Source organism: Hylobates moloch, unplaced genomic scaffold, assembly GCF_009828535.3.
Source record: "Hylobates moloch isolate HMO894 unplaced genomic scaffold, HMol_V3 SCAFFOLD_21, whole genome shotgun sequence".
Classification (NCBI taxonomy): domain Eukaryota; kingdom Metazoa; phylum Chordata; class Mammalia; order Primates; family Hylobatidae; genus Hylobates; species Hylobates moloch.
Genome location: NW_026652296.1, coordinates 20,755,883 through 20,767,926, shown reverse-complemented (window position 1 = coordinate 20,767,926; position 12,044 = coordinate 20,755,883).

Below are 12,044 nucleotides of genomic sequence, written 5' to 3'. Positions count from 1 at the left end.
TGCACAGTTCTGTGGAAAAGCCTGTTTTCCCAGGCTAGGTAGCAGGCTCACTCACTGCCTCTCTTGCCTGGGGGGTGACTGGTCCCCTGCCCCATGTGGCTGTCAGTTCCGCACCGCACTGGTCTTCTTTCCTCTCTGTGGATAATGCCAGCCACTTAGTCAGTTCTGATGAGAGAACCTGGATACCTCGGTTGCTGGTGCAGGATTTGCAGACCATTATGTTTCTTTTCAATGGGAGCCTCTGATCGCATTGCTTCTAGTCAGCCATCTTTGCCCCAACCCTGTGAATTGCATTTTTAAACACCCCTTTTTTTCTACTCCAAGGACATTTTCTATAACATTGTCAGATTCTCCACTTCTTATGCCACTTTGACATTGTTCTATTGCTAATAGTAACATTTCTATTCTTATCAGTATATGCATTTAAAAATCCCTTAATATTTAAAAAATTTTTACATGGTTGAGCTTAACTTGATGCTATTGGTGAATCTGAAAAAACTTAAGTGTTATTTCTGTATTCTGTGACATCTTAAGGTTGGTAGAGAAAGTGTGGCTGGTAGAGAAAGTGTTTTATTTTATTGTAAATTTGGTAACTGATTCACAGATCGAGACTGATCTAGGACCACATTCCAGAGTCTTAATGTGAGTCACTAAGAGTGGCTTATTTGTGGCTGGAATATTGGCAGCCCAGGGGGAAAGGGCCAGGACAGCTGCCACAGAGAAGAGCAACAAAGAGGACGATGGGGAGATATCATGTAGAATATGGACCTGCACTCATCAGCAGAGAGCTCCAGCCAGATCTTGGAGTAGCAGGCTAAACACAGACCAAAGACACAGTAACTAATTGAGCCTTCCTGCAAAGTATAATAACTGAGGTAAAACTTGTTTAGGAGCTGCAATTTATGGGAAATACCAACATAAAAGTAATTTTTACAAAACATGGAATATGGAGGTCAGATTATAACATTTATTGGCATACTGATTCCAATTATTAACAAAATTAGAAGCTCTCAGGTGTATGCACATCTGAGTAGGTCAATTAACATCATACTTACCTCGTAACCTACTGTATTAGATGTCTGCTATTTGCTGCCCCCACAGTTAGTTCTCTTGAAGTAATCATAGTGTCCTGATTCTACTTTGGGGATTAACCTCTTTTCCATTCACACTTTTGTAATTAGATAGCAAGGGACTCCAGCCTCAAATGTAGATGTGGGCTTAGACTGGCTTAAGTCAATCAGATTAATTTTTTTATTGTTTTATTTTACTTTAATTTTTTTGAGACACGGTCTTGCTCTGTTGCCCAGGCTGTTGTGGAGTGGCATGATCTCGGCTCACTGCAACCTCCCCCTCCCAGGCTCAAGCCATTCCCACCTCAGCCTCCCAAGTAGCTGAGAACACAGGTTCGCGCCACCACTAGCAGCTAATTTTTGTATTTTTTGTAAAGGCGGGGTTTCACCATGTTGCCCAAACTGATCTCAAACTCCTGAGCTCAGCCTCCCAAAGTTCTGGCATTACAGGCGTGAGCTGCCACACTTGGTCCAGATTTTTTTTTTTTAATCACTGTGATTGGCTCAGAGTCGGGGATATAACAAAATCACTGCCAATGAAGTTCTAAGGGGATATTTCATGTGACTTCTGGCAGGAAAGGACATTTCATTCACCCAACAAACATTTTCTGAACAAGCTGAGTGTCCGGTCATGGCCAGGATTAAGAGATAGTGATGGAAAGAAAGCATACTCTCTACCCTCAAGTTACTCCCAATGGAGGACACAGAACTATGAGTAAATAATTAGAATAACTAGTGCTGTATCTAGGGTATTGATGGATTGCAATAAAAGCAAAAAGTGGGGAATTATCCTTAGTATTCATGTTTGAAGAAAAGATAGATGGGAAATCACTTCAATATGTAGAGACATCAGCAGAAATTTCCAAAAGGGTGTGGTGTGAGGCCCAGGGTTTTCTGGCTTCCCATTGGCTTCAGACACTTTCTTCCTGGATCTTCTGATTTGTCAGATAGTTTGTGTCTGTCCTTGAGAGATCTCCATTTCTGATTAGGCCAAATGATTTATTTTCCAGACCTTGATTTGCTAATATGCAAATGTCTGGGCACCCACAAAAGAAGTTTTCTCATCATCTGACCAATCGTGCCTGTTCAAAAGATGAATACCAGGGAGGATATTTTAACATCTGATGAAAGGCTACTAAATAGAGAGAACTATAAGAAATAAAAATGAAAATTATAAAGAATAATCACATAATAAATTAATATATAAATACCTAAAATCTGGGAAGTTTTCTGAGCTGATTTAGAACTTTAAGAAATGCTAAAACAATTATAAAAAGCAGAAGTGATCATATTAATGGATTCGGATGGGTAGACAATAAAATCAGAAGTGATGATATTAATGGTATTGAATGGGTAGATATTAGAAACCGAACCACAAAAAGAAGGTGTTGGAACCTAAGAAAACACAAGTTAACCAAATTTTTTCTTGATTTTATGGCATTCAACAAACATTTATTGAATGTCTAAGTGCCATGAACTGGTAACTGATTCCTTGAACTGGCAATCATAAACTGAGCTGGAAAGTAGACCACTGAAAGTTGTTTATTTAGTGGAAAACCAAAATATCAGGCCAAGATAATCACACCGAACTATACACTAACAAAGAATCTTTGCTGATGGGGCGCGGTGGCTCATCCCTGTAATCACAGCAATTTATGAGGCCAAGGCAGGAGGATCACTTGAGCTCAGGAGTTCAAGACTAGATTGGGCAACATAGTGAGACCCTGTCTCTACAAAAAATACAAAAATTAGCCAGGCATGACGGCACATGCCTGTGGTCCCTGCTACTTGGAGGGCTGAGGCAGAAGGATCTCTTGAGCCTGCAGGAGGTTGACAGGCTACAGTGAGCTGTGATCCTGACACTGCACTCCAGCCTGGGTGACAAAGGGAGACCCTGTCTCAAAAAAAATAAATAAATAAAAACAAAAAAGAAAGAAAAGAGAAAAGAAAAAGAAAAAAATAATTTTTGCTATCTACTTGAGTTAGGCACCAGATTTGCATTTTCAATAAGTTCCTGTTATTGTTCATTAGTAAATTATGTCTTATTTTTTTATTAAACCGTCTGAATACTGGAAAGATCACATTGCTATATAGGGACCTTGGCAGTCTCTCAATTTTGCATGTAATATGTTTAGTGTGTCAGAGCGCACATGTACATAGTGTGAAACTGAGTTCATTGTCTATTTATTTATCACTAAGCCTCAGGTTTTGAAGTCAGCAAGATCTAAACTAGCATTCTGCCTAGCTTAGTTACTTGCTTAGGAAAGTTATTTACATTTTCTGAGCTTCTATTGCCTTATCTCTAAGATGGAGGAACAATACTTAACCTTCCGTTATTAGAATGACTAAATAAAGTTCCTTCTTAAAATATAGAACACTGTGTTTGACACATAGTAGGGCCTCAATGAGAATTTAATGAATGAGTAAATAAACGAATAGATAAATAATAGAAATAAAACAAGACAGAGGAATAATGTGTGTCTAGATTTATTTATTCATTTATTTCTTGGAAACCATTTCTCACCACAGAAAAATGTTAGGTACATTATAGGCAGGATGAATAGACGTCTTAAAATTCATGGTATATTCTTAATTCTGGTTAATTTATTCTAATGAAAATTACACATTAAAATCATCACAAAATATAATTCAAGTTGTGTGTCAAGCTGTACTTTTTCATAGTAATGAATTTATTTTTCAGGATATGCTGTGTGCATAGAGCTTATTTACATATTTAGATATATTTCCTATTTATAATCAGAATTTGAATTATTGGGCCAATTTTTAGCTAAATAGTTTATAGCTAAATTGTTTCCCAGTAAGTTTTCTAGTTTTTATCTATAAGAGGGCCAATTTGCCTGCATCTTCTTTAAATTATTTCTTAGGTCAAAGGGATATCTTTTCCTTAACAAAAAATGTTTCAATAGTTTACATCAAATTCACTGAAACTATATATCATGGCTAATGAAACAGGCTTTACTAATTTTTCACTACACTTCAAAAAATTTCTTGGATAAGATAGTTGGGTTCAATTATCATACAGAAAATATGTGACATTAGCAGCAAAATTTTAAAACAATAGACACTGATGTCCCAACTGGCACCCTAACGACTATGGTAATACTCACCATTGTGTTAAGCTTCAAGAAATGAGGCAGAGAAGAGGAGGGAGAAGACACGGTATTTCAGTGATTCTTTACAACTTGACAAAGTGTTATTATGTCATCTTTCAAATCCATAAGCCATTATTTTGCACCTTGTGGAGCAATACAGTAGTGCTCCAGATCCCACAGAATCACTTATCCTTAAAGGCTTCATATACTTTTCTCAGTCTATCCTTCTCTCAAGGGAAATCAAACTTCTCTAGCTTTGGCAACAAGTAGGTCTTAGGTGTCAGCTATCACTTCTCCAGAAACAGGACACAAGATAACAAGCAAAGTGACCTTTGCAATTGTCTTTCTCAAAGGAAGCTGAGTCATTTTTCTCTAATGTGTTTTAAAAAAAGATGTTTTTATTATATCGAGAGTTAGCACCATAACTTCTCCCATGGAGGAAATTTTTCTTGTGAAAATACCTTCAAGAGGCATTTTGGCATGGATGAGCCATAGTGTGATTGCAAAAAATAGCACAAATATTTCCCCTCCCTGTACTCACTCCCCTTGCAATATGACTTTGCAGCTCCTCTCCTAGAGAGAAAAATCTATTTGTACACCATTAAATCTAAACTGGTTTTGTGACTTGCTTTGGCAATAGAATGTGGTGAGAGTGACAATCTACTACTCCGAGGCTAGGTCTCAAAGGCTTCTTCATGCATTGTGCTGGCTCTCTTGAAACCCTGCTCTGCTATGTGAATCAATCCAGGCTACTCTGCTGGAGGAGATGCAACCCATGACCCAAGCATGTGCATTTCCATAGCCAGTATTCAGCCAACCATTCAATTGAGGCCATTCTAGATTAGCCAACTCCTACCTGACTGCAAAAGTGAGCAAAGCCAGCTGAGATCAGCTGAGCCCAACCTAGAGACATGCAACTCACAAATAGATTAGTGACCAACAGTAAGTGTTTATTTTAAAGTCCCTGAAATTTGGCATGGTTTATTACTCAGCATTAACTAACAGATACACTCACAAGCAGGAATAGCAGTTAAGTATCAGCATATCAAAGACTGTGGGAAGCTACTCTACAGTAGCAAGAGGGGAATCATGTTGGCTGTTGCTGATAGTTGCTCAAGGTGGTATAAAGAAAAGAGATGAGGATGAGAAGGGGAGAAGATCTAACAAAATGGGGAGTATATGTGATTATATTTGGGGGGCCCAGGGACTATTAATAGTGACAGGATGGCCAAAAGGTATGTAAGAATGATGAGTTATTGTGTTGCCAGAAAGTGAGCATCCACTCCACTTTGCCTTCTACATTTTGAACATAATATATGTAACTGATTAATGCAGCACAAGAATAGATAGAAGTCCTGTTCTTGTCTGTGAAAACTAAAGAGAGGGCTGATCATTTCTACTGGGTAAAGTGATGTGATACAAAGATAGCATGCTTGGACATAAGACCCTGCAATGCTGAGCCACCTGGAGGAATATGACTCGCCACCCCCTCACCTGGAATTCACAAGGAATACTGAAGAGTGTTAAGACTTCCACAGACCATTGAATCCATTAGGTGGGAAGAAGGGAGGTTGAGTCATGTTTAGCTTCCTCTCCAGTGGAACAGAGATCTGCAGCTGACATCTGAATAGCATTCCTCTCATGTAAAGGGTGGAGGGAATGTGTCAACACCAACTGAACACCTAAGCCTTATCTCATGTAATTCTGACAATTGCACAAAGAAATTATTGGTTATCCGGGTTATGCTTAAAGGGAAACTAAGTTTCAGAGACATTAAAGAGCATACTAAATTTCACTCAGTTGGTGAGTGATAAACAGTATTTTAAATCCAAGATTGCTTGACCCTGGCCCAATAATCTTTCGATTCCACCACAACTGCCAGAAACATCTATCCACACGTCAGGTGTATCCGCAGCTGTTTGGTTTGTTGTTGCTGAAATTTAAGTATAACACCTCCCTTAGCAACTGAAAAGGCCCTTAGCTACCTGCAATATTTAACAACTACTTTCTACATAAACAGCTTCTGAAGGTTTTATCTTATAGCATAGTGGGTTCATGACAGCTTTTATCTGAGATGATGAAACAACAAAAATGCCTGGACTATGACCTAGAGCCTGCCTGGGAGGGGATTGGTCAGGTGTAGTCTCTTGGGAAGTGCTGGGGACACAGATGTTCCAGATGGTTGAGACATTTCTTTCACTAGAGCATGGAGTGTAGAATTAGCCAAAATACCCAACCTCTAGGAGGGAAATACAGATGTTCTAAAATTGTGGTATCCAACTCTTATTTTTCAGATTTCTAGGATTTGACAGAGGTTCCTGAGAGGCCATTGCAAATGTCAGGGAGAAAAGTAATTCAATTAACAACAAACAACAATAACAACATAGCTTATAATTGAGTATCACCAGGCAGTGTTCTAAGAATTTTGTGTAAATTAACACATTTAATCATGTTTTTATCCTTATGAGCTACATATAACTATCAATAGCCTCATTTTACAGATGAGTAAACTAAGACAAAGAGGGGTGAAGGAAATTATTCAAGGTTTTGCAGTAAGTGGTCCCACTAGAATTTTTTCACAGGCAGTTTTGTTTCATTGACCATGCTCCTACTCACCATAATGTACTATTTTTCAGGCAGAGAAAGTGTTTATTTTTTTAATAGCACACACACACACACACACAGACACACACTCACACACACACGCACACACACACACCTTACATCTTCATGGGATTAGTACATTGGACCAGTGGAACTCACAGGATGCAATACCAAAGCAACTTCATTTCCCCCGTAATTGCTCACTCAAACCTGTGCCATGGATCAGATCTTTCCCTAACCCTGGATGAACTCCTGGGCAGAAAATACCACACAGCTTCCTGATTCCCTCTGAAATATGCAAAGAAACTCCCGGCATTTTAGTTGCCTAAAATAGTGTCTGTTCATTGATGAATATCCCGAGTCCAGTGTAATATTTGAAATTCTGAACTTCACTCAAAGTTAAAGCCTGTACCTTCACTTGAACCTGCAATAGGTTGAAAATCCACTGATGGGGAAAGAGGGACTTTGTCTTTTCTACTCTGTTGTCTCCTTCCATCCCCTACCACAGGCTGATGTTGACTTTGAACCTCCTGGTTGAAGCCAGGAGAGAAGAGAGGTGGAGGCTTAAAAATACCTTAATTGATGAGCACCCATATACAGATAGTTTCATATTACATTGCAATTGTGAAGGTATTTCAAAATGTTGTTTACACTTATCAACGTTTTAAAATTATGAAAATAATGATAGTTATTAGGACTGATGCTAAATCTGGTTATTTAATGTTATAAAAATTTTGAAATATTTTGATAACTCTACTTAAAGAGGATTCCTTTGGCAATTCTATGGACTTAATTTATGTACTTAAAAACGGTAACCTAAGAAGGGGTCATCTATTGCCAAAGACTGCTGAGAGAGTTTATAGCATAAAAGCACCTTGGTTTTTGGGGTTTCTTCTCCACCATATAATGTCTCAGCTGTTGTCCTATCTCCCTTCCAGACAACCTTCTTGGGTAAAGTCCCTTTAAGGTGATAAAGGCCAGTTCTCTTCCTCCTGCTCACATTGCTGACATCTCCACGGGAAACATGCACCTTTACCAGTGCTTGGCAGAAGTGCAGGTACTCCGTAACCCCAGCAGCCCCTACTCCATCTGCTGTTCGGGTCTGCTAGTTAACTGGTATGCCCTAGTAGGGCAAACTGGCTTTGCATGTTTGAAGTCCTTTTGTAACAATTGGTAAATAACTTCTGCTCTGAGCTCCCGTCAAATCCTCTGCCAATACCCTTGCCTCCTCAGCCTCTTCCCAGGACTTCCAGACCTCCCACTATTCAGGAACCTAAAAGAAAATACTTGGCAAAGCCAGACCCTGCAAGAGCTGACTCCAAATGCACAAATGATTTCAGTTCTCATTTGTCAGTGCTCAGGCCTCACTAGTTGTTGAACCCTGTGAAACATCCACACTATTCGCTACATCCAGAGGAAGCAATCTAACTCCCTAACTGGGTTTTTCCAGCCTCTCTCACTAGACTTGAGGCAAGGGGACCACATCCCCTACCCCCCCTTCTTGGAATGGCGGTAGGAAAAATACTCCAACATATTTTCCTAAAGAAATTCTCTCTTTAATCTAGCACCTCAATCTTTTTATACCTTTCACGTGGCTTTTGAACCTTATATATTGAGGGTCCGTATTAAATGTCCATTCACTGAAATTACTGCTGACAATCAATCCCTACACCACACACACACACACACACACACACCCCTAACTGCTTGGCTATAAGAATTTCCTATGCAGCAGACTATTGAACTACAGATTTTTCAGCATTGGCATTTGGAAAAGCCTCAAACCTGAAAGCAGAGAAAACTAATAGCCTAAGTCCTCCAATCTAAAGATAGATTCTACTAATCCTAGGCTGGCTGCCTTGTACGACTTTGCAATGTCTCCTCCACATATGAGCCTGGCCCGCTTGCCTCTCCTGTTTCTACATTCTCAGTTCCTTGGCTGGCTCCCCCAGGGATAACTCTCAGTGCCTGCCTGATCTGTGTTACAAAACAGACATGAATAGCCAGGCCAGAGAGCCATGTACTAATTTCCTGGGTGGCCAATCCCTCTCTCTCATATCCTAGTGCCATTTTAAGGGAAAAAAAATGTAGGACATGGAATAAACAGAGGGAAACCTCCTGCTGTATTTGTTGTTAACGTGTCAGTGTTTTGTTTTGTGGGTTTAACCTGTAGAGGGCAGGCCTTTGTCTTGTTACTCTCTGGCATTTAACAGGGCCTGCCTTCAATGACTCAGCCAGGGTTTCCTTAGACAGAAAACAGCCACTTAGTGCCTTTTACACCACCAAGAAAATGAGACTATTCCTTGAGGAGATCAGCAGCTCTCGGCTGCTGTCGAAAGGGCGCTTTGCCTGTTTGTTTGGCTGCAAGGCACCACGCAGCCCAAGCTTGTTTAAAATTAGCTTCCTCATAAATCACTTGCACAATGAAGTGCCTGCCTCTGCCCTCTGACATATTTGTGTCTCTGTTTATTTTTAATGATGACATGGCTTTTTCTGTTTCCATTTGGCTCTTTACTCTCCACACTCCCAAGGACTAACTTCTGTGCCAAAAGTACAAAATCTAAGAAACTACAGGGAAGAAAGAGTTCCTTTTCTACCAGCACATAAATGTAGTGGGGAAACTGAGTTAGCCTTGTGGGTATTTCTGGAGGAAATGGCCTCCTTTCTAACTTTGTCAGATTATAATATCCTGAAATTGAACTTTTTGAAAGAGTAAGAGGCTGATGGCAATATTCTGTAACTTGATAGGGGTCTGTGTTACACACGTGTATGTGTTTGCAAAACTCAATAAATGTACATATACCTTACATGTAAATTTTTACATAAAGAAAAAAGTAAACTAATAATAAACTCTAATAATATTTATACAGAACTATTTAAGAAGAAGTATACTAGTTTTCTCAATTTACTTTGAAATGCATCCAAAACTGTGATAAATTAATTGGTGGATCGATGGACAGACATGCGATAAAACAAGTAGAAAAAAATGTTAAAGGTAAAATACAGATGGTAGGTATGAGTCTGTTCCTTGCAAAATTACTTCAACTTTGCTGCACATCTGAATTTTTTTACAATAAAATATTAGAATAAATGCTCTCTTGGTGACCCACACTGAATCCTTGGAAATATCAGAGAGCCACAGCTTCTAAAATCCTATATTCCACCCCAATTTTATTTTTAAAAATCCATATTTGTATACAGTTAAATTTCAATAATTTATGACAACAAGGAAAACAGTATCCTTGACCCAATAAAAAGTACAAAATACAGAATATTCTAAGAGAGAGGGAAATTTTTATTAGTTAGATACATAAGAACTTTCTTCAATTTAAATGTCATATAACTAGAAGTTCTTAATACAGCTCTCTAATCCAAAATATAAAACACAAATGAAGAACAGTAAAGGGCATACAATGACCAAAACCCATATAGGATGAATTCAAATGGCCTGGGGTGAGAAAGTCTAACCCTAGTGAACCCATAGTTACTGTTGAAACAAACAAAAAAACAAACAAATACCCAGAAAAGTCTGAAGCAAGGAAAAAAACTGGAGAATTCTTCTATGAATGCTACCTTTTTGAGATAAGGTCTTTTCTTTCTTTCTTTCTTTCTTTCTTTCTTTCTTTCTTTCTTTCTTTCTTTCTTCTTTCTTTCTTTCTTTCTTTTTCTTTCTTTCTTTTTTTTTTTTTGACAGAGTCTCGCTTAGTCTCCCAAGCTGGAGTGCAGTGGCCCAATCTTGGCTCACTGCAACATCCGCCACCTGGGTTCAAGTGATTCTCCTGCCTCAGCCTCCCGAGTAGCTGGGACTGCAGGCGTCCGCCACCATGCTTGGCTAATTTTTGCATTTTTAGTAGAGAAAGGGTTTCACCATATTGGCCAGGCTGGTCTCGAACTCCTGACCTTGTGATCCACCCACCTCGGCCTCGCAAAGTGCTGGGATTACAGGCATGAGCCATAGCACCCAGCTGGTGAGGCAAAGTATTTTTATTTCCTTATTACAACTTTTGGAGACTTCAACTTCCAGAAAACAACCAGATAATTAGAAAAGAAGAGCTCTTAGCACGTATTGCCATGGTACACTGCAAAATTACACTACTTTGGCAAGAATGTGGAGAGGAAAACTCATGGTAACAGTACATTGCAGAGGTAGTAGTTTGTTGTGCATTTCTTTTCTTCAGAATGGCAGTTGGAGTTGAAAAAGCCACCTCTGCAGCAGCACTCAATAATAGGAAAGTTGATTATTTTCCAATATGATATTGGAAGTTGTTCTAGTTATTGTACAATTAACCTGTCTTCTGGAGAAGGGAAATACACTCCTCCCATGGAAGAGAGTAAGGAAATGAACAATAAGCTAATCAACCTTAATATCTAAATGAGTTTCTTTTCACAAATGAAGACCATGTACCCTTATTGACAAACACCAGCTCTTGATAAATGTCCACTCATTCATGGATGAGTAAACTGAAAAAATTTTTAAATATATTTAATTGGATATAAAATACACCTACAAAGTAATCTTCAAAGACAAGTCTTAAAAATGACATAAGAAAAAGTAAAAGGATCAGACAAAACTTCAAATCATGCAAAAACAAAGTCTGCATTTGAGGTGGTAAATAAAGAATTAACACTACTTGAACTTAAGATGTGAACATAAAGTACAATTTGAAAAGTTCTCAAAAAACATTGATGAAAAAGACAAAGGGAGAGAGAGAAACAGGATACAAACCATAGACTTGAATGTATTCCTCAGGAAGTACCCAAGCAGAAAGGAAACAACAACAATAAATAAATAAATAAATAAAGTCAGAGGAAAGGTCTGAGAGCACATTGCCGAGGAGTCAATAGCATTTCAGGGAAGTTAGTGAAGAGGAGCCAAGTGTGGTTCCCTGCACAGCAGCCATGCAAAATGAGTTCAAAGGTTAAGAAAACGAGGATTGGAAAGTTTTGGTAGCTTGACCAAAGCCCAGATCTAGATTGGGATCTCAGGAATTTTATGATCAGAATCATAAATCAGAAATATCAAGTCTGTAATATTATTTGAAAATGCTGAAGTGCCACAAGTGACCATTTTGGGACTGAACTCCTCAAAGTTGTCACCTCTCTCTGAAACTCATTGTGCTTTAATATTCTTGCCCCATTGCCAGGGAACAACTAAATAACTTCCTTTGCTCTATTTCATTCATCCATTTCTCCTTACAAGCAGCATTAATGTTGTGCTGCCTTATTGGACACTTTAACATAGATCTCTGTCCAAAAA